Here is a 26,854-nt window from a genome sequence, read left to right on the forward strand (position 1 = left end):
ACCAATGGATGTCATCTATCTGGATTTTTGTAAAGCCTTTGACACGGTCCCCCACAACATCCTTCTCTCTAAATTGGAGAGCCATGGATTTGATGGGTGGACTGTTCGGTGGATAAGGAATTGGTTGGATGGTCGCAGCCAAAGGGTAGTGGTCAATGGCTCAATGTCCAGATGGAGACCAGTGATGAGTGGAGTCCCTCAGGGGTCCGTACTGGGACCGGTGCTGTTCAATATATTCATCAATGACATGGACAGCGACATCGAGTGTACCCTCAGCAAGTCTGCAGATGACATCAAGCTGAGTGGTACGGTCGAGACACCAGAAGGACGGGATGCCATCCAGAGGGACCTGGACCAGCTGGAGAGGTGGGCCTGTGTGAACCTCATGAGGTTCAACAACGCCAACTGCAAGGTCCTACACCTGGGTCGGGGTAATCCCCGCTATCAATACAGGCTGGGGGATGAAAGGATCGAGAGCAGCCCTGCCGAGAAGGACTTGGGGGTACTGGTGGATGAAAAGGTGGACATGAGCCACCAATGTGCGCTCGCAGCCCAGAGGGCCAACCGTGTCCTGGGCTGCATCAAGAGAAGCGTGGCCAGCAGGTCGAGAGAGGTGATTCTGCCCCTCTACTCTGCTCTGGTGAGACCTCACCTGGAGTACTGCGTTCAGCTCTGGAGCCCTCAGCACAAGAAGGACATGGAACTGTTGGAGCGGGTCCAAAGGAGGGCTACAAAAATGATCCGAGGGCTGGAGCACCTCTCCTATGAGGACAGGCTGAGAGACTTGGGCTTGTTCAGCCTGGAGAAGAGAAGGCTGCGGGGAGACCTGATTGCAGCCTTTCAGTACTTAAAGGGATCCTATAGGAAAGATGGGGACAATCTTTTTAGTAGAGACAGCAGTGACAGACGAGGGGTAATGGTTTTAAACTAAAACAGGGTAGGTTTAGGCTGGATATAAGGAAGAAATTCTTTACAATGAGGGTGGTAAAACACTGGAACAGGTTGCCCAGAGAGGTAGTGGAGGCCCCATCCCTGGAAACATTCAAGACCAGGCTGGACAGGGCTCTGAGCAACCTGATCTAGTTAGCGGTGTCCCTGCTTGCTGCGGGGGGGGGTTGGACTAGATGACCTCTAGGGGTCCCTTCCAACCCAAAACTTTCTATGATTCTATGATAAGGAGATAAGATGGTGTCCTTAGACAGTCTGAGGGGAAGCTGGTGATGTGGAAGAGTAGATCAGAATGGATTTAGGCAGGGGTCTGGAAATTCACAGGAGAACTGAAGGTCTGTGTAGGGTGGCTCCACAGAACTAAAGAGCTCCAGTTTTGGCAGTGCAAAAAAGGCAAAAATCGTAAATTTTGTTAATTCTATTGGACACCAAACAAACTTTATTTTTGATGGAGTATGGGTATATTAGATGGTAACATGGTCTTCAACAACTAATCATATGTAAGACATAGGAACATCGCTTGAACTATTACGTACATTATCATGACATCTGGGAATTTTAGGAATATGCAGCATGTAATGCACAAGTCCCTAAATAAAACAATGACATCTTCTTCCATGAAAAAACCCCCCAAACTTACAGCCTATGTGCACAATAAAGGGTTATATATGATAAAGACATGACATAGAAAGGTGAACGATATAAAAAGAGTAAAATTCTTGTCTGCATAACAGGACAATTCTTCAAATGAAAAGACTGCCTGCCAAAGGAAAGGGAGAATTTGAAGAAGGATTATGAAACAAAGCAATGATGTGGCTTTAAAAAGACAGAAGTGGAACTCCCTGCAAAACCAAGAATCAGCATAGAGGTACTTAAAATATAGCAAACTGCAAATGTAACTACAATCATTACTTTATCAAAATAAAATGAAATACGATAGAATGGGGATAGTCCATGAAAGTCCTTCAGGTGAAGGCACACAGCTCATATTTGATGTGATAGCAAGAAACCAACCTCTGGAACAATGCAAGGAGAGAACCCTTCTTAATTCAATTCCCTACTTAAAATTCAATTCTACTTCCCTAATTCAATTCAACAATTCCCTACTTAAAATACATGATACGAGAAACTGTACTAATGCCTTTCATACAGTATCCACAAGGTCTTTCATCTTTATGACAGGCATTAGCCTTTTATGCTTTGGAAATTTGGTGGGCCATGCTGTAGTTTTCTTAGTTAGCCATTAAACACGCCAGCAGAAATACAGAAAGACAGCGGAGAAGCTGCCTCTGTACCCTGGCAGTAACAGTTGGCTCCCAGCATGTTTGGAAGTCCAGAAGAAACCAAGATGTGACAGCTGCCGCCTCTCTCAAGCTGCCACGGCTTATGAGTGCCCTGCTGTAAAATGTTCAAGATCTGCCCATTTGCAGTCTTCAGTTCGTCTTTCAGCTAACAGACAAACTACATCTGCCACCAAAGAAGCCTTTACTTCAAGTGAAGGAGAAAAAGGACAAAATACGAGCTGATGCAACAAAGTCCTGGATCTGAAAATCATTGAAAGGGGCCCAGTCTGCCTTCTTTTTTGTGTTGGTTTTTTTTCCATTAAGAGCTTCCAACCCATTACATGCTCTCAGAGGACAGTCAGCTAACAAAGCCAATGCTGGAACCAGGCAGTGATTCACGGAAAGGAAACCTGGTTCGCTCTTTCAACCCCTCATTTCATGTTTTTGAAGGTGAAGGGCATGTAATACACGTATTTCCTCCTGAAAGGGCGGAAGCGGGTGGTAGGGAAGGGGGCCGGAAGATCCAGCCAGCCCACAACCTCAGGGACCAGGGCAGGTCCCATGGACTGAACACAGGGGTTGCTAAAGCAGCTTCAGCAGCTCCCAGGCTCGCCTGGCTAGTGTGCAGTGTCAGCGCCATTGGTCTTGTTTCGCTGTTTCTACAAGCCCAGTGTTTAAAATCCTTAGGCTATTTTTTAATGTGTCACATTACAAAAACATCACAGTAGAACAAAAATAACAACATAAACCCTATAATTTTCAAGTATTTTATCTTAATAAAATGAGACTTGAATAGAATTTTCCAGGACAAAGATACTATTTTGGTAGGCAGATCTATTCACTAAATTTTCAAGTTCTGTGATAACAGAGGGGCTATATCATAGCCTTTACCATAACCTCATAACATTTATCACAATCACAAATATCATAACCTTTTACACCAAAGAATACAGGAAAAATTAAATGCTTTGTTTGCTGATAATATCCTGTATATTTCAGAATTCCAAACATCAACCATCTCATTCAAAATTAGAAATTGTATTTACTACTCTATTACTCCCAAATAAAAGTCCCATCTTAAAAAAAACCCCACAAAATACTGGTTATACAACCCACCTTAAAATCTAAGGAAGGATTCTTATAAACTTAGTCAGGGGAATCACACTTCTCTGCTTTGGCAATGAACAGTAAAACTTCTATGGGCTTATTAGCAACACTGCTAAAAGCAGCACTTTGATATCATAGCTCTATAAATATTTAACGAAGAGATGGCCACTTTCATAGAAGACAGTACAAGATGAAAAAAGGGTGGATACAGAAAGACATGGGTAGAGCAAGGTAACAAAGGGATTTTGAGAGCAGTTGCACCAGCTGCCCTATTACTATTGATTTTTCCATGGGCATCACCACAGAAGTGAGTTTGAAGGACAATTGTAATGGCTTAACAGGATTTTAGAAGGAGTTCCTCCTTTGAAACACTGCCGCGGTGCTTGCTAGAGATTTACAATGAATGATAAAATATTGTAGAAGTGGGATCAGGTGAGTATTTTTGAAACATCCTACTTCTAATACTCATTTGGGAACCACGTATTTATTGAACACACAAGACTTTCCATGAGATGACGTACCTGTCAATTTACATTTGAATTGTTTTAATACCAAAGCAGAATTTCTCACTGAATGTAGCACTAGCACGTGATCATACAGCAGCTGTTCTGTATCTTGGGGGATGAAGAAAAGAAAGGCAGACATACTGTGCTACATAGTTCTGCTTGGGAAATCTACAAAAATCAGTGAAAAAATACTCAGGTTTAACCAGGAGAAGATAAAGCTATACATTTCTTGCACAAAAAAAATCTGTTATCTATATAAGGAGCAAAGATCACCAATAGATCTCATCATCATTTGCAATCATTATTTTACCACGTAACCCAGTTTAGCCCTAAAAAGTTTGAATACAATTTGCAGCTTAAAAAAAAGGTGTAATTTGTATTCATCAAAAGTAGTTTTTCACGTAAACTATAAGAACATTACTGTGGAATAGTGGAGTGAGCCACGTTCAAAGTAGTAAGACTCTACACAGCCTCTCATAATTAAATGTTATCAACATAAAATACATTATTGACCAAAATTAGTGTACATTACATGGTTTCTACACCCTTGGAAAGACAAGTGATAATGAACTGCCTACACAAAACGGATAAAGAAAAAAAGACATCAAAGCAACTTGTTTTCCAGAAGCACTTTTACTGAAAGTATAAAATACTATATTGCATTCTAAAAGCATCTTATGTTTCAAGCACAGTTAGCTCAATAGGTAACTATTTTATTTGTTTTGGATACTGCAGTTAAACAGTTCATTTTTAAAAGCTGAGTTTCTAAAATATTTACTGCAGAGTTTGTCTTTATTATAAATCACAATTTATTGCAGAAGGGAATCATGAACACCTTCGTGTTTTAGGAGAAAGCCTAGTAACCCAGCATACTTAGGAGGAGTGTCATGTTGTGATGTCGATAATTTTAATCCACACTACTCGGATGAACTAATACAAATGAAGCAAGTCAAAAGTTATGTTCAAGAACTCTCAGGATACCAAGCCATCTCCCAAACACAGCAGAAAAAGCCCTGGTTAGTGCTCCTCTTCCTCCCTTGCTCACGCTCCTCTCTGCAAAGTAAAGAGCACCACAGTGCCAAAAAATTGCCCACTTTACCAAGAAGACAAAATGAAAAATGAAACATTCAAATGTGCATACCTACTTTACGTACAGCTGGTAGACACGTAGCAGAAAGAGTCAGGCTAAAGCTAATTTTTGTGTGTTTACAGTAAAGATTTAAGATTTGCCAGAATTTAATTAATGGGCAAAAAATGCTCTTGCTGGATACCTGCATCTGGAGGAACATTTCTGCAAACTTTTAAGTAACAAATGCACTAGCAAAGCTTGAAAATTGCGTTATGGGAAAGTGGTGGTGGAGGGGTTTGTTTGGTTTTGGTGTTTTGGGTTTGTTTGTGTGGCTTTTTTTTTTTTTTTTTTTTTTTACACACTGAAATATTCTAAGGTTTGTGCCGAAAGTTCTGCAGTCATCAATAGGAAATGAAAATGAAATGAAAGAACCTCTGCCACTTTAAACCTTGTGATTGGAGCTCAGCATTATCAAATTCAGTGTTACATTTTACACTTCCCAGTACAGACCAAAAAAATAATTTATATACCAGTGTCTCACCCTTTGTAGAACAATCACCCGTATAATGTGTTCACTGTGTTTTAAATACCAAGGCTGAAAAGTGGCAATAATATTGAGAGTTGATTGAATAAAACATAGTGTAGGATAGTGATAGAAATAATGATTTATTTATTTATACGTTTGTTGGATAGAGAGTCTAGCAACTTACGTTACAATCTTTTTATGCTGGCATATATACATACTCACAAGCAGAAGGCTTAAAGCTATTGCTCAACTCGGTAATTTGAAATTTTGGCTTATTGACTCAGGGACAAAGACTTTCATCCAGGTGGAATATTTTCTTTCAGACCCACTTTCACAGCTCCAGTTTGTGGAGAAAAAAGGATTTTAAGCATGGCTTTGGTTTTCTTTGCATTGCATTGATACACTTACAGGGATGCAACAGTGACAGCTGCAGCAGAGGTTAGAAGCAGTTAACACTTTAAGGAAAAAATTCTTTATAGATGTAGCTAAAGTAATTGCTGCATTAACTGTGATGGTGTTGTCTACAGCACTTGCATTCATCATCTAAATGAAATGGGGTAAATCCACTGTGGGGTAGGTACATACATACATGGCAAGAGAAACAAGACACTGTACGGCCAGATCAAAGGCACACTGTGACAGTCAGATGAGGACAGCATCCCTGCAGACAGTCAGAGGGACAAATAAAATCCAGCGGCACAACTTAAAAGGAGCATCTGTTTTGGTGCATCCTTTTTTTTTTGTCCTCAGGGAGCACCAATTCAGTAAGACGGAACAATGTTTATCATTCTATAATTATGTGCTGGAACAACCAATAGTCTCACCTGCAATTGTAGATCATTTCATATCCATTCCAGGGCACCCTGTCTTTAGAAAATTATTCTAAAAGTAACAACAAAACCCTCAAAGTTCTCTGATGTCCAGATAACACTTTGGCATTGTCCCCAATGCAACATTCTGCCAAGGCCTTAATAATCTAACTTAATTTGCTGTAGCTTAGTTATTGATACAAGAGACATATTCTTCTTAACACTCTTTTTAGGCTCCAGCCATAAAATGCAGCAGAACTCATTTAGGGTTAGCTCTTCACTCCTCAGGTTAAGAAGACTAACCAAATTTTAAATAATATAAAAAATTCGTGCCTAGTTTTACACCAACACTACCACCCTAAGACCTCCTCCATCTAGATCAGAAGGTGAAGAAGCACAAAAAGAACTGTTTGACATTTTATTAGATTAAGTCAAGCTAAAGACAGACCTGCTTGATAGTTCTGGCATTTCAGTCTCAAGCACACTGTTTTAGTATAATAAGCTCACTATAGACTGTTCCACCCACTAAAATAACTCAAAACACTTTTGATACAGAGCATAAAACACTGTTAGTTCAATAAATGTCTACAAGCAACTTCCCTACCACAGGTCAACGCTGATTTTGCTTTTTTGTCAAGCAAAAGTGAATAAATATCACCCAGCCCCTATACCAAGAAGTACCAGCAGCTGATGACTCACAGGACAGTTACCATCAGTGATAAGCTAAAGAATATGAACCAGACAGTGGCAGTGTTCTTAACCAGTGCAATGTCTCTCTTGCCGGCAGCATGAGAACCCTGTTCAAATGCTTCTCTGACTGCCTTCTCCTTACCCTCCAACACACATCATGCTCTATGCGTCAGCTGGGGTGGGAGCCTCTTTGCAAAAAAAGGCTCAAACACACTTTGTTTAACTGTAAGATAAGCAACCACCCAGCTCAGTTCAGTAAAAGACAAGCGTGTGGCCCCTCCATGATCAATGCCAACACACAAAAAGTACACAGTGAAACCACACCAGGAGTTACAAGGCAACGATTTACAGAGTAATGGACAGATGGGATAAATAGACAGACACTATATGGAGCAAAAAGTCTGAAGAAATTTGTGGGTTCCTGCCAGATTGATCTGCTTAGAAAAACTGAGGGTAAAGACAACCAGTACTGGAGAACACTGCTAGAATATGAAGCAGAAATGATGATAGCAATGCACAGGGCTGTAGAAAACCCCACGGGGAGCTTGACTGACCAATCTAAATAGAGTGCAATGTGCCTTTACCCTGGACTGAGTTCAGGATGTATTTTTCACGTATGTTTGCTCAGCTTAACACAATTTAAAAGCTGTGTTAAGAGTCAGGTAAACAAGTTTGAAACTGCACTGCGGCCTAAAGCCAACCCTCTGGAGAGTCTCTGGTAGAATCCGGCCAGTCAAAAGCTTTAATGCCAAACTCATTTGCAGTGGCATTAAACTGATACAACTGAAATCAAAACTTTTTGGTTGTCAAGGCACATCCACATCAAGCAAAAATAAAGAGGATGGTAACACAGGGCTACTCAGGAGCACGCGCCTCCACAGCAAAATCTGAAAATCCCTTACATATTCAAAAACCTTAGCATGTTCCTGAAGCAGCAGTCTCTCAGTTTGAGGAAGGTTTCTCATAAGAAAGAGTATCGGTAGGGTCACGCTGTCGCTAGATCTTGTAAATATGCAGGAGGCCTACATGGTGGATCTGAAAAAGTAAGGATAGCTAGTACACATGGTGAGCCAACTACAACCAGACTGTAAATAGTAAGCATCATTCTACCCCTTTCTAAATGCATACAGTTGCATTCAGAAATTATGAGTAGCTGAAGTCAGTGCATTTCAACACAAAACCTACTGGTTTTATAAACAGCAATGTATTTTTCATAGAGTAAAAATAAATCAAACAATAGAGCAAACAAATAAATCTGGATTTTTTGAATGTAGAACTTCCCAAAATATCATGATGTATTCCAAATCATCAGAGGAAAGCAACAATCACAGCACCCTGCCACTGACTCCTGACTCACACCTGTGCTATTGAGAGGACCAGTGCTCTATCCGTATATTGCTGACAGTCTGCAGTTGCACATTCTGAATAAACTAAGCAACACTTACTGTAATTTCTCTATCATTATCCAAACAACCGAAAGCACCAAAAAGAATATTACACACCATTTCAAGGAATATGCAATGTATGCAGAGCTCCCTATTTTCACTTAGGCAAGCTATGTATGCTTTCAAGAGTGACAGAATACATCTCTACTTGGTGCATTATAATTATTTCACAAATATCTATAGGATGAAACTTTGTAAAATATACTCTACTTACATTAAAGAAATACCTGTTTCTATGCTATTCAATTGAGAGGTGAGGAAGGCACGCTCAATTGTTGGGAGAAAGACGAGGAACAATGTTCACAAACGTACTGGACTAGAAACAAACACGCACATACCTCTTCCTGGAAGCATTCTTACATGCTGGTTTTGTTCTCCGTAACACTAAAAGACAATGTGACCCCACTGATCTTTCAAAGCGATCTTCATTTTTTTCAGCTGAATGAACAAATCAATTTCCTTTTAACAAAGAGGTAATTTAACTGGTCAGCAGTCCTTCAAAGCAACACATCCATTTAAGGTCTAAACACAGAATCCAGGAGATCATTCCACATCTAAAATGAGACAGATTCCCACAGCAAAATATGTTTTCTACACAGTATTTTACAAGCATTTTATTACATTTCTTAGACACAACTTCAGGAACAATTTACCTCCTTCTAGTCCAAGAGGTACGCATCCTGCTTGTCACGGTGCTAAGTTCCCAGAATCTCAAGAGTCATCATTGCTAAGAACGAGCTATTCGGGTAAGTGCAGTGACAGGGATCATCACTTGCACTTTACATACGCCAGAAAATTAGCAGAACTGCAACTGCTGCAATTCTTATAAAATATTTAATATACCCACTGGCAAAATTCTGACTTTGGCAGGGAAATGACAAAAGATATATCGGATCTAATCTAATATTAATTTACATAAACACGTAACTTGAAGAAACATTTTTAAATTTTGCTAGAACACCTCTGTTGAAACACCAGGCTGTTTTTCCCCACTGCATACAAACTGTTTGATCATTTACATAATGGCTGTGGATAACAAAATTTAATTATAGTATGTCACTTACAGTTTGTATTTCTGAAGATTATTCTTGACTCTAGTGTAATTACAATGAAACACAACCTTGTTGCATGATAATGACTTCTGGCTTCAAGATAAATTATCAAGCCAAAGAAAACAGCGAGAAAGAGAGAATAAAGCTTCTTAAAAAAAATCCAAAACAACCTGAGCTTGAATCATAGAATCACAAAATGGTTTGGATTGGAAGGGATCTTTTAAGAACATCATGTCCAACCCTTCTAAAATGGGCAGGGACATCCTTCACTAGATCGGGTTGCTCAAAGCCCCATCCGACTTGACCTTGAATGCTTCCAGCGAGGGGGTATCCAGAACTCCTCTGGGCAACCTGTTCCGGGGTCTCACCACCCCCATCATAAAAAATGTCTTCCTTACATCCAGTCCAAAATCTATCCTCTTTTAGTTTAAAACCATTGACCCTTGTCTTGTCACTACAAGCCTTGGTAAAAAGTCTCTCTCCGTCTTTTTTGTAAGCCTCCCTTTAGATACTGAAAGGCCGCAATAAGGTGTCCTTGGAGCCTTCTCTACTCCAGGTTGAAGAGAACTCCAACTCTCTCAGCCTTTATTTACAGAAGAGGTGCTCCAGCCCTCTGATCATTTTTGTGTCCCTCCTCTGGACCCGCTCCAACAGGTCCATGTCTTTCCTGTGCTGAGGGCTCCAGAGCTGGACACAGGACTCCAGATAGGGTCTCACCTGAGCAGAATGGCAGAATCCCCTCCCTTGACCTGCTGGCCATGCAGTTCTATTAATGTCACAAAGATTTTCAAGAACCAGTCTAAAAAAAAGTATTCTGTTTTACCCAAGTAATAAAATTTTTATGACTTTATTTGAGAAGATCTTCAGTTATCTACTTCAAGCTTCCACCAGAAGTAACTGTATAGACACTGGGATCATAAAATAGCTGACGGTGCTTAATTGTTAGTGGAACTTTCTGTGATCACTTCCAGGGGTCACGCTGAAGCTAGACAGAGAAGACAGAAACAGCAGTTATGCGCTTTCACTATTCCTGCTGGCAACCAGATAAGGCAGTGGAGAAAGAACAGCAGGAGTAACAAGCCCGGCTGGATTGCCAGGAGCAAGAAAAACGCAGGAACCAAGGAAAACAGTTTGCCATAGTCAGTGGGTGGAAAGTGAACACAGGAGAAAGGACACTAGAAAACCTTCATCATCCATGGGCCATTGTCATGCAAGTTAAATAAGGCAAAACCAGTCGATGTTCACTTAAACTAAAGGACATATTAATAAAGGGCCTACACAAGTAGGTGAATTGTGGTTGTCCTGAACCAACATTCTTTATTCTGGCATTTTTTACTTCTAGGAAATGACTGAGACTGTATAAGTCTCTTACAATGATTCTCCTTTCGTTAAAACTTTCTCAAGTAGTATGTATCTATGCTGCTTGCCAATACAACGCTCCAGTGAGGACAATGGAGCTTCCTTCAGCAACAAAGAGAGAGCAAGGAAGGAACTCAAGCTGACAGAAATCCCTGCCGCACCACCCCTTACTCAGTATTGTCATGAGGGCTTTTGTTTGTTTTATATAATTCAGCCAGAGCATGACTCTCAGTCACTGCTTTGAACACAAGAGGTCAAACTAGTGTCAGCTAACATGAACACGCACTGGCATATCTGCATCCGTTGTGTGAGCGTACAAAGTAACTACACACACTTTAAATTTTTCTCTAAGTCATCCAAGCTCAAATAGAACATGCTCCTGCATGTAGCTGTGCTCAGTTTTTCTGAAGCACACTGTTGTTTTCATTACTTTGAAAATTACTTCAAGCCATTAAAACTGCAAAATCTCTAAACGTAACTGCCTCTTTCCATAAATTTTGACATTTCTCATGCCCAGAATACTGAAGCGCGATCACTTATCCACAGACACTGAGTTCCTTACAGTGCATTATTTTTCCTAATTTCTTGCCAGAATATACATCCCTAAATGAGTGACACAGAAAAGTGAGCTTTTCCCTTCAGATTAGCAGACTAGTTGTTCAAACTAGTCTCCCTGAAGCATAAACAAACCATTAATATTACTGCCCTTCCCAACATTCAAGCTTAAGAAAAAGCTAAGTTACAATGTGCTTTAAAATTAGTATTTATAGTAAAAATCTGAGCCATAAGGAAAGCAGATGTTCTATGACAGAAATAAAATAATTTTTAATTTCACTTTTTCTGTGTTCTTTTCACAGCTAAGATTGCTGGGAAGTTTGGGAGTATCATCAACCAGGGAGTTTCCTGCTCACTCCTGCATGGCATACACGCCAGCTCACATGTCCAAAGAGTATTAGTGAACACAGACCTCCTTTTTTTTTAAAGCCGTTCTTTTAAAGGTCCCATTACATTTGTCTGTTATGGTCTCTCTTAAACAGCAAAAGTTTGATATAAAACCCTTTCTTTATATTCTAAACCACAACATTCTGGTCACCAGGTTCTTACATCTTTTGTCTGCTGGAACACTTCACTATTGCATCCACTGTTTCAATTTCTTATTACGCCTGAAAACAAAAAACTCTCTGTTCTTGGAAATGTGTCATGACAATAAAAGAGCATCTGTCCTCCAACAAACCCAACAGCATTTGTACTGATTAAGGCTAACCAGTTTGCAGTACGTTTTCATTTTAAATCACTGCAATACTGTTGTAGAAAGCCAAGAATGGTTCTGTTTTGTTGGTTTTGCACACAGGCTACATCATACCGCACTTCACTAAGCAGTCTATATAATCAAATTACTCTTCCTTCAGACAAAGTGTTTAAAAATTTTTCTTCATCTCCAATGCAGTAATTTAACAGCAGCTTTCATGAGTTTGGATTAAACGACATCAAGACATCTGTTTGGACATCATCCTACGGTTGTGCTAAATGCTAAGAGCAGGCAGACAAGAAGGCTGTTCAAAGGTATTTGGGGAAGATACAATCTCCGTCAAATTTGACAGTCTGAAACTATTATACCAAAGAAATGTTTGACCTAGGTAAATGGCTACCTGATACAGCAAAAGATAAAGATGTAGAGCAACAGTTTCTGGATGAAAACTACTGCCCCAATTCATGAAAGAATCCATGACTTTTCACAGAAGGAAGAGAGCAAGCTTTTGGGTACTGAGAAATGAAGTATCTCCAATGACAGTTAAGGCTCCTATCCCTGTGCATGCCAACATCAAGATTTAAGTAATCAGAACGGATCAGGATGGTGCCAAACTTTTGGCAGAATCTTGGATATCTTCTCCATGGGGATTCTGTGCATCTAACACCAGAATGAGGTTAAAAGACGTTGAAGACCTGCCGGAGTTGCATTGCTCGTTTTTTTTCTCACCACCTTCTGCATGCTACAGAGAAACTGTTTTCCTGGATCACAACCTCAGAAACTGATATAATCCACTATCTTTCCTGCTAGCAGTCAGTCCTATGTATTACAGAAACCGTTGTAAAAAGCTTAGTTAGACAATGAACAATCTGCTAATGGAAGAAATTTCTTTAGTCCAACAACTAATTGACTGACCTTGTCTAGAAATCAGAATTCTTCATCAATCATATTTACTCATGAGCATTCTCATTGTTTGCATCCACAGCATCCAATACTCCAAAAATGATAACAGATTATTTGAGCGAATGTGTTCTTGAGATAATGGCTTGAACTGATACTCAGTCTGGAAACCTGAAAAATTACCTGGCTTCTACAGCAGACTAAGAAAGTAAGAACTTTAATGAGCTTTTTGTAGCTACATTACTAAGCTAAAAAGAAAAAAAAAAAAGAGGAATCACAAAAATACTAGACAAGCCCTTAAAAAAAATATAAAAGCAAAACCCATGGGTTTTTTTTCAGCTCCGTAGATTTGGAAGGGTTATAGCATAAATTAGAAATGACTGTATGTCTGACAAAGACTGGTAAGAGTTCTTCGCTGTTGTGGAAGTTATTTCAGACTGACTGGGGGAAAAAAAAGTGTCAATCCTCAAAAATAAAGGCAAACTCTGCTTAGGAATAAATATTCAAAATTATAAGTGAGAGAAAAAATAGTTTATTCTTACTTTGAAAGAATCTTGTCCCCAACAGCAATTCTATTTCAAGACATTAAAGCAAGCTGAAGATTATTTTCATTATATATTCTCAGATGTCATTAATGACAACTAGATTACTCCAATTCTAACAATGTCATTTACCACTTCTACTGTCTATATGTCACCATTTTATTGATTAATACAATTTATTGTGCGCTTTCATGAAACAGTATTGTATCTGGCTTGTAGCAAAATTTCAACTGGTTTTAGACTTCACAAATATGAAATCAAACAGATGATATATAACTTTAACTCTTTTAAAAGTTTGCGGCTACCAGTATATGCATTTTCCTTTCCCATTTTGTTTCCAAAGATTATAAACACAGTTACAATAATGGCCATACTGGATCAGAAACTTCTCATCTAGTAACTTGTCCAGATAGTTGCCGGCAGACTATACCAATGGAAGTACAAAAACTGGGCAAGCATGAACTGATGCTTTTCCAAAATACTCCCCCAGTCTTCAGCAGTTTACCACTTGATGAATTCTTGAGTCAGATGTGCTGGTTTTAAATTAATAACATGTAATGCATTTTTCTTCCATTAATTTGTTCAAAAACTCTCTGACTCTATGGAAAATTTTAACAGCCACAGCATCCTGAAACTTCACAGCTTAACTATTCATTGTGAAGAAACATGTTTTTAACCTGCCACTTGTTAAATTTAATTTTCACTGTCTACAAGAACTGAGAGGTCAACAGCAAAAGACTTATCCTATTTACTCTCTCCATTACACTTGTCATTTCAGAGATTTCTATCATATCACTTTTTACAGATTATCACCCTTCCGTCATTCCAATTTGTTGACAGGTTGCTCTTTTACAGATTGATTGACCCTAATTCTTAAAGAATGGATTCTGTGCAACTTTTCAGATCCTTTCTGCTTTTTCTGATCTATTTCCAAGGCCACTAACACCTTCTTAAGTTAGGACATGAGGAACTGTGTACAACATGCAAAATGCATGGATTTACATGGTGGTGGCATGGTCTCTACTCTTTCAACGTCTGATTTACTTTTTGGACTGGTACTAAGGACTAAGTCAATTCTCTTCAAAGTTTTTATTATAACCTCAAGATCTTGTTCCCAAGTGGTAATAATTAAAAGAATAAATTTCTATATAAATTTAGGACCCTTTCCCACCCCCCCCAGCCATGTGAATCTTTCACCTTTAGCTCTATTGAGTTTCATATGCCATTTATCATTCAGTCTCATAAAATTTTTTTGCAGTTGACAGCGTTTGTAGTATTGTCTAGAGACTATCATCTCACTACTTACCATCTTTTCTGGATCATTTATCCTCACATTAAACAGCGGAGGTCCTAGCACTGGTATGTCTGGGACTCTACCAGTAACCTTCAGCCACTGCGAGAACTGTCTCTATTCCGACCCATTTCCTATCTTTTAACAAGCAACTTCTGCACGCAAAGGACCCTCCCTCTTTCCCACAGTGGTTTGGACTTCTTAAGACTTCTAAGCAAGGGATAGTGCGAAATGCCCTTTGAAAATCCAAGCAGATTATGTCAAACACTAACTTCTTCAAAGAATTTCAGTAAGTGGAACTGGCATTGTTTAGTTTGGAGAAGGGGAGGCTGGGGGGGGGACCTTACTGCTCTCTACAACTACCTGAAGGGAGGTTGTAGTGAGGTGGGCATTGGTCTCCTCTCCCAAGTTACCAGCGACAGGATGAGAGGCAATGGCCTCAAGTGGTGTCAGGGGAGGTTTAGATTGGCTATTAGGAAAAATTTCGTTGCTGAAAGAGTGGTCAGGCATTGGAACAGGCTGCCCAGAGAGGTGGTGGAGTCCCCATCCCTGGAGGTGTTTAAAAAACGTGTAGATGTGGCACTTCAGGACATGGTTTAGCAGGCATGGAGGTGATGGGTTGACAGTTGATGATCTTAGAGGTCTTTTCCAACCTTAATGATTCTGTGAAGCTTGTGAGACCAGACTTTCCCTTACAATGCTACGTTGACTGTTCCTCAGGACATCACATTAATCCACATGTCTCCTAATCTGGTCTGTTATTATATAATTTCTACTAATATTCCAGGAACAGGCATCAGGTTTAGGCATCTGTTCTTCCACTGTCTTGGAATCTTTTAAAAATTGCATAATGCTTACTCACCGTCAGTAATCCAGCTCCAAGTCAGTTCTTAAGAGAGACAAATGCAGGGTTTTTTGCACAGTTTTAATTATCAAAAAGTGTACTAAAGAAAACCACATTTGCACTGAGAGAAATAACCTGAAACAGAGTCTCCAGAGCTTTTCCACAAGATTCAACACAGACTGACAGTTCCAAGATCAGACCTACAAAATTAGACGCTGGGTCTCATCATGAAGCAAGTACATCTCACTTTGGCAAACGATACTTGATAAGGGAATGGTGTCTATGCTAATCTCCTTTTACCTTGCTTGATTCAGCCAGAATGCAGGAAATTTGTAAAGCACATCTAGACTATTTTTTACATTAAGATGAAGGAGTGATATTCTGTCTTTTAAGAACATTGAATTATTTTCGATTTCCCTCCCCTTTTTCTCCTGAAAGACCATACTCACTGAGGGATGCTGAATTATCAAGGAAAGACTGTAGTCAGATGCTACAGAAGAAAGAGGAAAGCATAAGCAGTGTTGTATGTTTTTTCTCCTACTCTGATAACATTCACGGTATCACACACGCAGACCTAACTTCTCCTTACTCCTCTACTTCATAGCAACAACAAGTAAAAGGGAACTTGCAAAAAAATTGCCCCTCTCCCCACAATTTCCCTGTTTCCATGCTCTCAGTGAACCTTATTGCTCTATTACCGTTCTTCTCCACTTTATATTTGCGGGGGAAGAACAAAATGCCTCTGCACAGAAAACACTTCATTGGCCATAGCACACATGAAAAATTTCACCGGAGTCTTCCCAGTACAAAGGAGAAAATTCCTCTGTGCAGAAACAGATTTAAGCATTCAACACTAACTATATAGTTTAATATACCAGTCAGGAAATACTTTACTTTTTTTACTTTTAATGCTTCTCCCCTGCCCCAGAAAAAGCCTTTGGCTTGGTATCCAGTAGCCAAGATCATCTCATGCCTTGTCCACTAACTCACCCTTGTGTACTGCCGAAGCTTTTACAGGACTTTTTTTTTTTTTTGATGGAAAGCTACCTCCTTATCTCTTTCCACAGCCAGTGACTGTGTCAGCAGGCACGTGTTCTGAAAAGTAGCATTTACTAGATTTACATACCCTTTATTTCCAATACTGCTTGCCCATGAGCCCACATACTATCAAAATATATAATGTGGAGTTAAGACAGCCTGGTCTGTGTTCATCACCAACTCTGTTCCTTCCACATCTACTCCATACAGTTCCCAGAGCCATAAGAAAAGAATGACTGACTAAACATAGCTAGCTCACCAATGAATCCACTACTTCTGGTTAGGTAAGGTGACTTTAGGACCTCTGTGTCCCTTATTTGCTGTTACATTAGACAGGGAGGTCCTGCAGAACAGAAAGATCCAGGTCACCCTCCTGACTTGGGAGGTGTCAGTGACACCGCACAGGAGGTTCTTAGCCAATGCTATTTCTGAACACTGCTCACAAAGTCACAGAGGACATCTGCATGTGGGCTTTCCAAGCCATGGTGGTGCTGCCGTGACTAGGACATGCATTCCCTTCTTGCTACCTCCACTGCTAGGCACGCCTCCTCACCTAAGGGAAGATTTTTACTTCAGTGTCTACCAAACCTGGCTGCAAAGCAGTGACAGCAGGCACCCAGCTGAAGACACGTGGCCACCTGAAACTATACAATCCAGCCTGCTCACATAAAAGAGCAGGCTTACCGCTGTCAGTCAAGTCACCATGTCTCTCCTTCAGCTTGGCAAGCCCATTCACTTTCCTCTACCACGACTGGTAAAGCTCCTCTTAAGCAGCCTGGCCCATCACTAACAGAAGTTCAACTACCAATCCAGAATTTGCTAGGTACTGGTAGATCTTGTATTTGGCTGCCTGAGACAGAAATCCACTGGGGTAAGGTCCAAGAGTACAGAGTTTGTTAGAAGAAGAATCCCAGTGTCAGTTTCACTGCACCCATCTATGGGAGCAAAAGCAAGCAGTGGTAGATTAGACATAAGCCAGGGGAACCAGTTTATTGTATTAGTTTCAGCAGCTCGTGGAGTTGCGATGCTTAGGAATCCCTTGCAGGCCACTTCACGAAAAACCTGCTCCAGTTCCAACACAACATACAGACACTTACTTGGGAATAGTTCTTTCTGTTTGTTGTAAAGTAAAAGGCACGACAAGAGACACCCCAAAAAAGCCCCCCAAACCAAGTGCATTTCTTTTTCCTCTACGCTTCTTGTTCCTGTCTTGGGTTGTTCTCCTCTCCCACATCCAGCTGCCCGTTATCGCTGCCCAGATCAGTGCGTGACCTCTACCAGACTTCCCTGAAAGCTTCAGAAATTGTAAAGTGACTCTTATAGCTGTTACGAAGCATGCACTTCGCAAGCTAGAAATCTGCCTCCTTTATCTTTTTATGACGCTAATGTTGTTTGAGAATCTTAGACTGTAGTTTCTAAAGAGGTTTTAATTGACACCAGAGCTGATCCTGCCTTTTCTGTTTCTGATCCATCCCTTCTGTTCATCCATATTCCCACACTTTCCCTTGCTTTGTACTGGTATGTGCCTTTGCAGCTGCAAAGAGAAGCAGGATAGCTGTAACTCAGATCAGTTCCCTCTTTTGGGTTTTCTTGCTGGATGTTGACGGTGCAAATAGCCAGAACATGGCAGCAGCAATAGGGAGGAGGATTATTTGTACCAGTGCATATTGCAAAGAGTGGAAATACTTTCAAAACAGTGTTTGTTCAAACTGAAGTGCAGACAGCAGCAGAAACACCAGCAATATGCAAACTGTTCAAAGCCCACAGTTGTTCGGGTGCTGGAGGCAAGGCAGGAGAACACCCGCACCACCGTGTTAGTTAAAGTCAGAACAGTTTTCAGGAAATTTCTATTGTAGTCCAGCATTATTTTATCAGCTATGACTCTGACAGTGGCAGTCCATTCGAAAGGGGATGATAGATGGAGCATGGACTGGACCAGCCCTATCAAAAAATGTCAGTAGAACTGGTACCTGTGTCTGGGTACAGTTTTAATCTCATTATGCCAAAAAAAAAAAAAAAAAAAGGATGATCATTAACAGCAGCAGATGCTATTCCAGTGCCTGATGCCAGGCAAGCAAGACCTAGGGTGGAAGGACAACCAAAACCACTGTCCAACAGGCAGTGAAAGCACACAGCTGAGCTTGCATTTACTAGAGGGCAAAGTCACCCAAGTGATGCTACTCTGGCAGTCAAAAAGCAGAAGTGGGGCAAGAAGGTCCTGGTGAAAAGTGTTTGGTTTAGCTGCAGGAAGCTCAGCAGGACACTGATGAGAACAAACTCTACTAACTTGGCACACAGCTTTCTGAACAAACACATTCTTCTTGAAGGGGCAACAGGGGAGATGCCTAATGCAGTCCCTACCCACTTGCACTTTGGGAAAGGGTGATGTTTAACAACAGGCAGTCATCCCTTCCTTCCCTCCTATATTGCATATCCTGTTGCATCATATTTTATAATAGACTTAATACTTGCTAGGGAACAATCCACAAACCAGATTTTCAATTGCTAGTGGATATGTAGAAACAAAAATACCTTATCAATAGGGTTGAGGTATTCATTTGAGGATTTAAGTCTTCAGGTTTTCTGAAAAATTCAACAAGTAAAAAATAGCTTTTAAAATCTACCCTGGTGTCACCCTATGTACTCGTATAACATCCTGCATAGTAAGAAGCATGTTCTAATCACATTAAACTACTCTCTACAAGATTCAGAAGGGGAAAAAGAGCAACAGGCAAGAAGTGCAAGAAATGGAACAGTATTTGTATCACAGTAAAACTAACAAGCATCTCTGAAGCAAGCATCTAACAGCTTAACAGCCATGACTAACAACATACAATAACAAAAATATACCTTCATAATGAGATGAATTAAATACAAAAGACTCCCTTTTCAAATGGTGGTTTGTATGAAAACATATCGTATTGCAGCAGAAGGGCGTGAGGTTGGAATGTTGCAGGAATCAGGGGTGCTGGAACCACCTACTCTAAAAGGCAAATCCATCTCATGCAATAGCTTGCTCATTTTCAGGATGTAATCAAGTGTCTGTGTAACATGGAAATCTTATTTCCTTAATCAATTAGAACAGCAAACTGTATTAAAAAAAAAAAAACACAACAAAACTTTGCATTTTACAGCCTCAAGTCCCATTGAATCCGTTTTGAAAACGGAATACTGCTCTCAGGTCTTCAATTCTACGTGGACAAATTTTAAAGTCACTTCCACTTTTAAGAATGCAACACATTTAAATAGAAAAAGAAACAATTCTTTATCAGAAGCATTCTCAATGATAGGAAATCAGGGCTACGCCATACAACTACTGCATCAGAACACATCTTGGGTGCCCTCAGTTACAGCTGTTTGGACACAGCAGCTGGGTGGGCAGTTTGGAAAAGACAACAGGAATCATCAGAGTTAGAAGTAAGCAGACCCAGACAGCACTGGGGAAAATAAAGCATACAATAGCTAAAGCAAGCCATGGTTAGGGTGGACTGTCTGGCTGTAGGAATGTGAAAGGATTTATTTTCACAGTAAGCCGTGGGTAGACTGCTTCAGGAATATTTTTTGTTCAAAGTTCATACTGAGGTTTTAAGTTTCAAAAAGAAACTTCTTTAAACAACTCCATTTTGCACTAACCCAGTTTGCTTTGATCTGCATGTCATCATTACTTTTGAAGGAGCTAAAACATGCTTAAGACACCCAGAAAATACTGTCTGGTTTTGCTAAAAATTGCTAACTCATACAGAAGCTATTCCCACAAAACACATCAGTTTGGAGATTTAGGATTTCTTCCCTTGCACTCATGAGTAGATGCTAAAATTGAGAACCTTTGTATATTTGAAAAATAATGAAGGATACAGTTCTTCATAACTCCTTATGGCTACCCTGATACCACAACCTATAAAACTGCAGTTAATTCAGTATACTTTTAAGGCTTGTGACTAATTTAGTAGAAACTTGACTCAATTCTCTTCTTAGAAAACCATACCAATAGCTAATGGGGGGGGGGGGGGGGGCAGGAATTATAATCAATCTTTAAGATGGTGATCAGTTCAGACTACGGTTCTTCATACCGAGTCCTCAATCACTATATATATAACAGGAATACATGCAGGGGAAAAAAAAATAATCAACAGGATTTCTGAATTGAGCTCAGTGAGACTGAACTTAGAAGGTATTTCTATGAAATAAATACCAAATCAACTAGCACTTCACATAGCCTTTACAGTAGAATTATGTGACTGTTTTATTTAGGTTTGGTTATTTTACATTGTAATAACATCCAGGGTAACAAAGAGACGAAAACCTCCACATTATCTCTTTTTAGCTAAACATTACAACAAAATACTGCCTGTCTAATTCCCATTCCAGACAGACAAATTTAACTTTGTATTCCTTTATTAAGTAAGTAAGAATAAAGCTCAGGCGGCTTGCTTATGAGAAAGTCTGGATTTATGAATCTGAAAACAAAAAATCCCAGCCTCAACAAACAAATATAAATAGAATAAGCCTGTATTCCAATCACAATTCTACATTTATTTCATTGCCTGAAAGGATGCACATGGAATCAGGCTACTTCTATGTAGCCGGAAAAATTTTTGAAGTTCTATTACAAAACCCCCCTCAAACATTATTTAAAAATACAAAACTCTTGAAAAAGACACCTCATTCAAGACTAGTCTGCTGCATTACAGACACACGCAACACTCAAAAGCACTAAACTAATCACTTCAAATCTTTGACTAGACAGAAGTCAGGTTAAAAAACCTGGGGTTTGAGCCATCTAGCAGACTTTACGTAAGATCTTCATGTTGTTCTCTTCTACGAAGCTCCACAGCCCTCTGGGCCACACACTACAGCTGGGCCAGGACCAGTCATATGAAGATGGAGAAAATGGCTGGTTGTGTAATCATATCATGTGACACAGAGCAAGCACCTATTTACACTGGAAGGAACCTCTGGAGGTCAACTGCTTCAGTCCCCTACCCAGGACAATCTCCAAAGCCTCAAAGGCTGCTCAAGGCCATTCCCAACCAAGTTCAGAGTATCTCCAAGGAGGCCTCTCTGGGACACTTGTCCAAGCAATTGACCACCTTCAATGTGCAAATAACTTCCTAATGTTTAACTGAAACATCCCTTCCTGGAACTTTTTCCGTTGCCTCTAGCCCTGTCACCCAGCTCTCCCAAGAACAGCCTGGTTCTGTCTTCTCTGTGCCCTCCCAGTAACTGAAAAAAACCTCCTGTCCCGCCCCCCGCCCCCCCCCTTCCAAACACCGAGGACATGCAGCTTTTCCAGCTGCTCTTTTTAGATTATGTGCTCCTACCCCCTAATTATCTTGGCAGTCTTCCTCTAGACCTGCTCCAGCATGTTAGCATCTCTCCTGTACCAGGGAGCACAACACCAGACACTGTTTCAGACGCAGTCGCACAAGTACTCACCTCGGGCAGCTACTGGCTTGATTCTCGCTAAGTAAAGGCACATCACTAACTGAGATTCAACTTCGCGTCCACCAGGAAAGCAACATCATTTGCAGCAACGTCGCTTTCTAGCCATCGTTTCTCAGGGTGTACTACTGTGTAGGGTTATTCTGCTTCAGTTTTCAGACTTTTTGTTGAACACCATGAGGCTCTTGTCAGCCCATTTCTCCAGCCTGTCAAGGTCCCTCAGAAAAGCAGCCCCCTCCCTCCCACTCCTCCCCGCACACACAAGATGGTATCACCCACAAGCTTGCTAGTGGTGCATTCCATCACCTCATCCAGGTAGTTAATGAAGATTATAAATGCAAAACTGCACTATTTAATTTTACTGAATGCTAATTATCATGTCCTGAAAAGGATTAAGAACTTCCAAGTAGTTTAATTCTAACTAATTACGGGGTTGGTAAATGGGACGTTACCAAGAACTTCTATTTCAGTACACAAGACGCCAAATAAAGCCTCTTCAGTACTTTTTTTTTTAATGGGCAGTTTGTGCTTGGTGATTCACTGAAATAGCTTCAATGAAAGATTTCCCTCCAACACATCCTCCTAAATATGGAGAACTAAATACATAAAGTATCTTGTGTCAGTGACTCTCAAGAAGTCAGGGAAAAGGGCCTAAATTACAGCCACTGTGTATTTGTACCGCAATAAGCTACAGAGCTGTTAGTAACGCCTCAGTACTGCAGGCTGAGTACCTCCACACACAAGCTTTCAGAAAAACTCAAGTAACTGGAGTTCCTCCATAAAGAACAAACACTTTATTTTAGAATTGTATATAACTCACAATGTTGCACAGGTCTAGATTATTCAGTATCACAGTGTTGTAGGAGAATTCTTTCTACAGAATACATGTGTTGGATCATTGCTGAAGAACCACATGTTCTGCTATCATAAAGTCTGCTATATAGCTGTGTCTCAAGGTCTGAGCTTTAAAAATATCAATATCCTCACCTTGTGGGTACTGAGACAACTTCAGCTATTTAGCAAATATGAATGAAACTGCATGAGTCAGTTCTTTAAAATGTTAAAATTTTTTAACATTTGGTTAAAAAATGGTGTAACTTCCATGATTAACACAGCTGGAACTTTGGTCTTCACAGTTCAGTAGCTACACACTTTTGCAGTTTCTTCAAGAGACTGATGAAATTCACCATTTTGATAGACTGACGAGAAGTTTTCTGGGCTCCACTCTGCCAGGACATTTGTACATGTCTATCTGTAGTCTTTCAATGTAACAGAGAGTTAACTGGAGATTAATACATTTGCTTCTCCCCAGCTGCTTAGATCTCTAGACCACAGCAGAGCCACCTGGATTAAAAAAAAAAAAATCCTAACAATTCTGCAAGTAATTTGCACAGGCAAGGCAACAAGGAAAAGAACATTTCAGAAAAATCTATTGCAACAGCATTTACAGGCTGCTACTGCTGAAAATCAGTCTTGATGTGCTTCCAGCCTTGCATATATTATCTTTTATACTTTACACACATAGTAGTTAATAAAAATACAAAGAAAAATACACAACTGCGTAACACAGCAGCACAGTAACAATCAAATCCTTACTACAGAGTTCATCAGTAAACTACAACAGCCCTAAAATTCCTATTCTTAAGTCGACTATAAATTTTAATAGAACTAGTATTTAATATAATTGCAGTGCAATAACATAGACAAGTATATCTTATGATCTTTTCTCATAATTTTTCAGCTATTTCTCCAAAGGCTCATTCATAACAGAAAATATTTCAGTTATCCTTCTCATCACTATCAGCGCTTCATCTGTGCATCCTAAAAAAAATACACTCTTACTTTTTAATACAGTAAGATTTTGAGTTTCTACACAATAGCTTTGATAGAAAGATACGATTTTTAACTTTGCCTTCAAAATTCCTATTAGAAATCCATCTGTGAAAGCTCCTTGAAGAGGAGATCTTAAGTGGACTGTAAACACAGCTCAAACTAATAAATATAACAAAACCAGTTTTCTCCATGAAGTTATTTAATTTGTAGTAATTTATAATCAGGACCAAAACCAGCTGCACTCAAACAGGACATCATGTTCCTACAGTCACTTAAAGCACCTGCTATAAGAACTAGCAGGGCCTGTTTTTAAAGCAGAATTATATTTATAAACTAGACAAATCTAATTCTCTTCTATGCTAAATTCCAAGAAGAGTGATCATGGGGTGAAGTACTTGAGGCAGAGAATCAGTTTCCAACATATGTTTACATTGAATTGCAATTCAGTACAGAGTATATAAAACAGTCAAGAAATATGCCATTAGTATATACATACTCAGCATTATATATGCTAACTTTAAGTGTATTTTCCCAGAAATAGCTTTAAAACCTCTAAAGCTGTATCTTCCTCAAGTCACCTATTTCATTTTTTTTTTTTTTAAAAAAAAAGAGGTGGGGGGAGATCACAAACACTCCTATAGCACATTTTTCAAAAGTCAGTATTTTAAGCTTTTAAGACAATTACCACAGAATTAAACTGCGCAAAAATTTTCAGTTAGCCACAATCATCCTTTTACCACTTTTCAAATAAGTTATCTCACAGGTTACTCCTAGCTGTCTCTATCGGAGGCCAAGTCAAACTAAATCAAAACAAAATTATGCTTTCCTCTCTATAACCTTTAACTGTGATTCACATAGAATTAACTCAGGTTGGTATTCACACAGATTTTCCCACTTGACTTAATTTTCCTGTTAGTTTATCTTCTTGCTAATGCTTTGCTTCACAGCCTATGCAAGACTACGTGTTTCTTTTTATGTTTTCATCTGCCAAGAACTGTTCAGAATTTCTACTTGCACAGAGGTGCCAAATCATTGACAGTGGTCAGAAAACAGGCCCAGCACCACAGCGTGTCTAAAAAGATGTCACCCATCTAACTAACTTCATGAGACAGAGGCATCAGGTCAGTATAACACAGTGTAACAGCCATTATCACAACAAACGATGCTGAAGTGAATCCTGACTCCATGAAAGTGTTCTGCAAGAGCAGATCAAAGCTACAAGCCATTCCTGTTGTCCACAGAAGAAACAAAATCTTTGCTTCAAGACATACAAGACAATGAACAATGAAAAACAAAACAATAATCAGAAAAATAAGGGTGAAAGGACAGAAAGAACAGCAAGAAAAATATGAACAAATATTCAGAACACCATATAAATAAATACCGGTGAAATGCCAACACAACACTAAGATCGACCAGCTGCTACAAGATACGGCAGAGACATTGTGTCGAACAGAAATAACACAAGCCTCAATAATAGTAGCCATCATGGTTCAAGGACATAAACAGACCTCTTACCAATCAGTTGCACTTTTGTTAACTTGCATAAAGGGAAAAGGATTTAAATGCAACAGATGTAAAGATACTACATGAAGAAGAAAAAATCTGCCTCCATGAAATGTATTTTAGTACCTTAAGTGAATCCAGAATTTGAAAACAAGAAATGGACCTTTTCTTTAATCATCATTTATTACCTTCCTACCACTGATGACTTCTGAAAAAACCCCTCACACTTACATACAAGAACTTACTCCACATTACAGAAAAATGGCCCCAAATTACAAACATTTCTTAATGTTCTATGTAGGAGGTATACAAGTGGTGATTTACTCTCTTGCTTAGAGAGGATAACCTACAATCAATTGATCTCTTTGATAGCAAAACAACTCCCTTCATGTTCCTTTGGTTTTCAAAGCCTATTGTCCAGTTACTAGAAGTCAAAGTTCTTAAATCGACTTTTATACAGCCTTGCAGATGGTCCAGAAATCGATCATTCTTGATCTTTTCCTCTAGACTGTGCTTTGTTTCAGAATGCTGAAGTGAGAGAGGGTTATGCCTTTACACTTGACTGACAGCTGCAAATACAAATGGAATAGTTCAGAACATTACAGCAAACTTAAGGATTCACTCAAAATACCACAGTGACTTGGAAATGCCTAGACTGTATTTTTAACCACAGCCTTTATTATAAAGCAAGGACTAAGTGGTTGAGAGTAGTTTAAAAATACTCCTTTAAAGTGAATATACACCATTTGGCTACCACATGACAGTACTTATTCCATGGAATTTGGTGACTGCAGTATTTCCAAGAGTCTTTTTGCTTTATTTACTCATATGCATCTGGGGTGCTATTTTCACAATAAAAGCGTAAGTCAAAATTGAATATACCTATTTTTTGTTGGAGAGAAAAGGAAAACCTAAACGCAGCAAAGAGGTATGGAGAAGTAGCAGCCAATAAGTAAGTTTCTACTTCCTGGAATACTATATAGCATGGCAGACTACATCACAGAAATTCTTCAAGTAACCAGAATGGTAAGCACAAGCCACTGGGGAAACTCCCTTAAGTAGGGAAAATCCCCAAGAGACTTAATAACCTTTTCTCCGACATAGAAGCCTGCATGTAAGAACTATTTAGTATGTAATACACTGTTTCAGTTGTCATGATGTAATATTTAAACTACACTGATTTATCATCAAAGAATAACGTTACTGTACTGCGGGCTGGGTGCAAACATTGATTCCTAGGTGCAACTTTACACACCTATGTAAACTGACTTTAAGAGAATTCATTTTGGCCCCTCGTCTTCCTTGTCAGTACTGGGCTGAAGAAGAACAGTTACAAGAGGAACTCAACAGCCAATGCTGTTGCGCAGCTGCTCTGTAAAGCCACCCCAGCCAGGAAGGATCCCAGGCAGAGACCC

The 26,854-nt window shown here is 39.6% G+C and overlaps 1 protein-coding gene across 6 annotated transcripts in view; it reads right to left on the minus strand.

Moving 5' to 3' along the window:
- Positions 1 to 26,854, minus strand: part of ANKIB1 (ankyrin repeat and IBR domain containing 1) — a 102,395-nt gene that overhangs the window by 70,572 nt on the left and 4,969 nt on the right. The window contains exon 1 of one of the 6 annotated variants that reach the window (XM_075419348.1): positions 7,841 to 7,859. The exons of 4 other annotated variants lie outside the window; for them this stretch is intronic. The gene's annotated coding sequence lies outside the window, so the exon portion shown is untranslated. Of the gene's footprint in view, positions 1 to 3,859; positions 3,878 to 7,840; positions 7,860 to 26,854 lie in introns of those variants that run through there. One more of the 6 variants, XM_075419349.1, reaches the window with a different exon arrangement.

Source organism: Opisthocomus hoazin, chromosome 4 (genome assembly GCF_030867145.1).
Source record: "Opisthocomus hoazin isolate bOpiHoa1 chromosome 4, bOpiHoa1.hap1, whole genome shotgun sequence".
In the NCBI taxonomy this organism is placed as follows: domain Eukaryota; kingdom Metazoa; phylum Chordata; class Aves; order Opisthocomiformes; family Opisthocomidae; genus Opisthocomus; species Opisthocomus hoazin.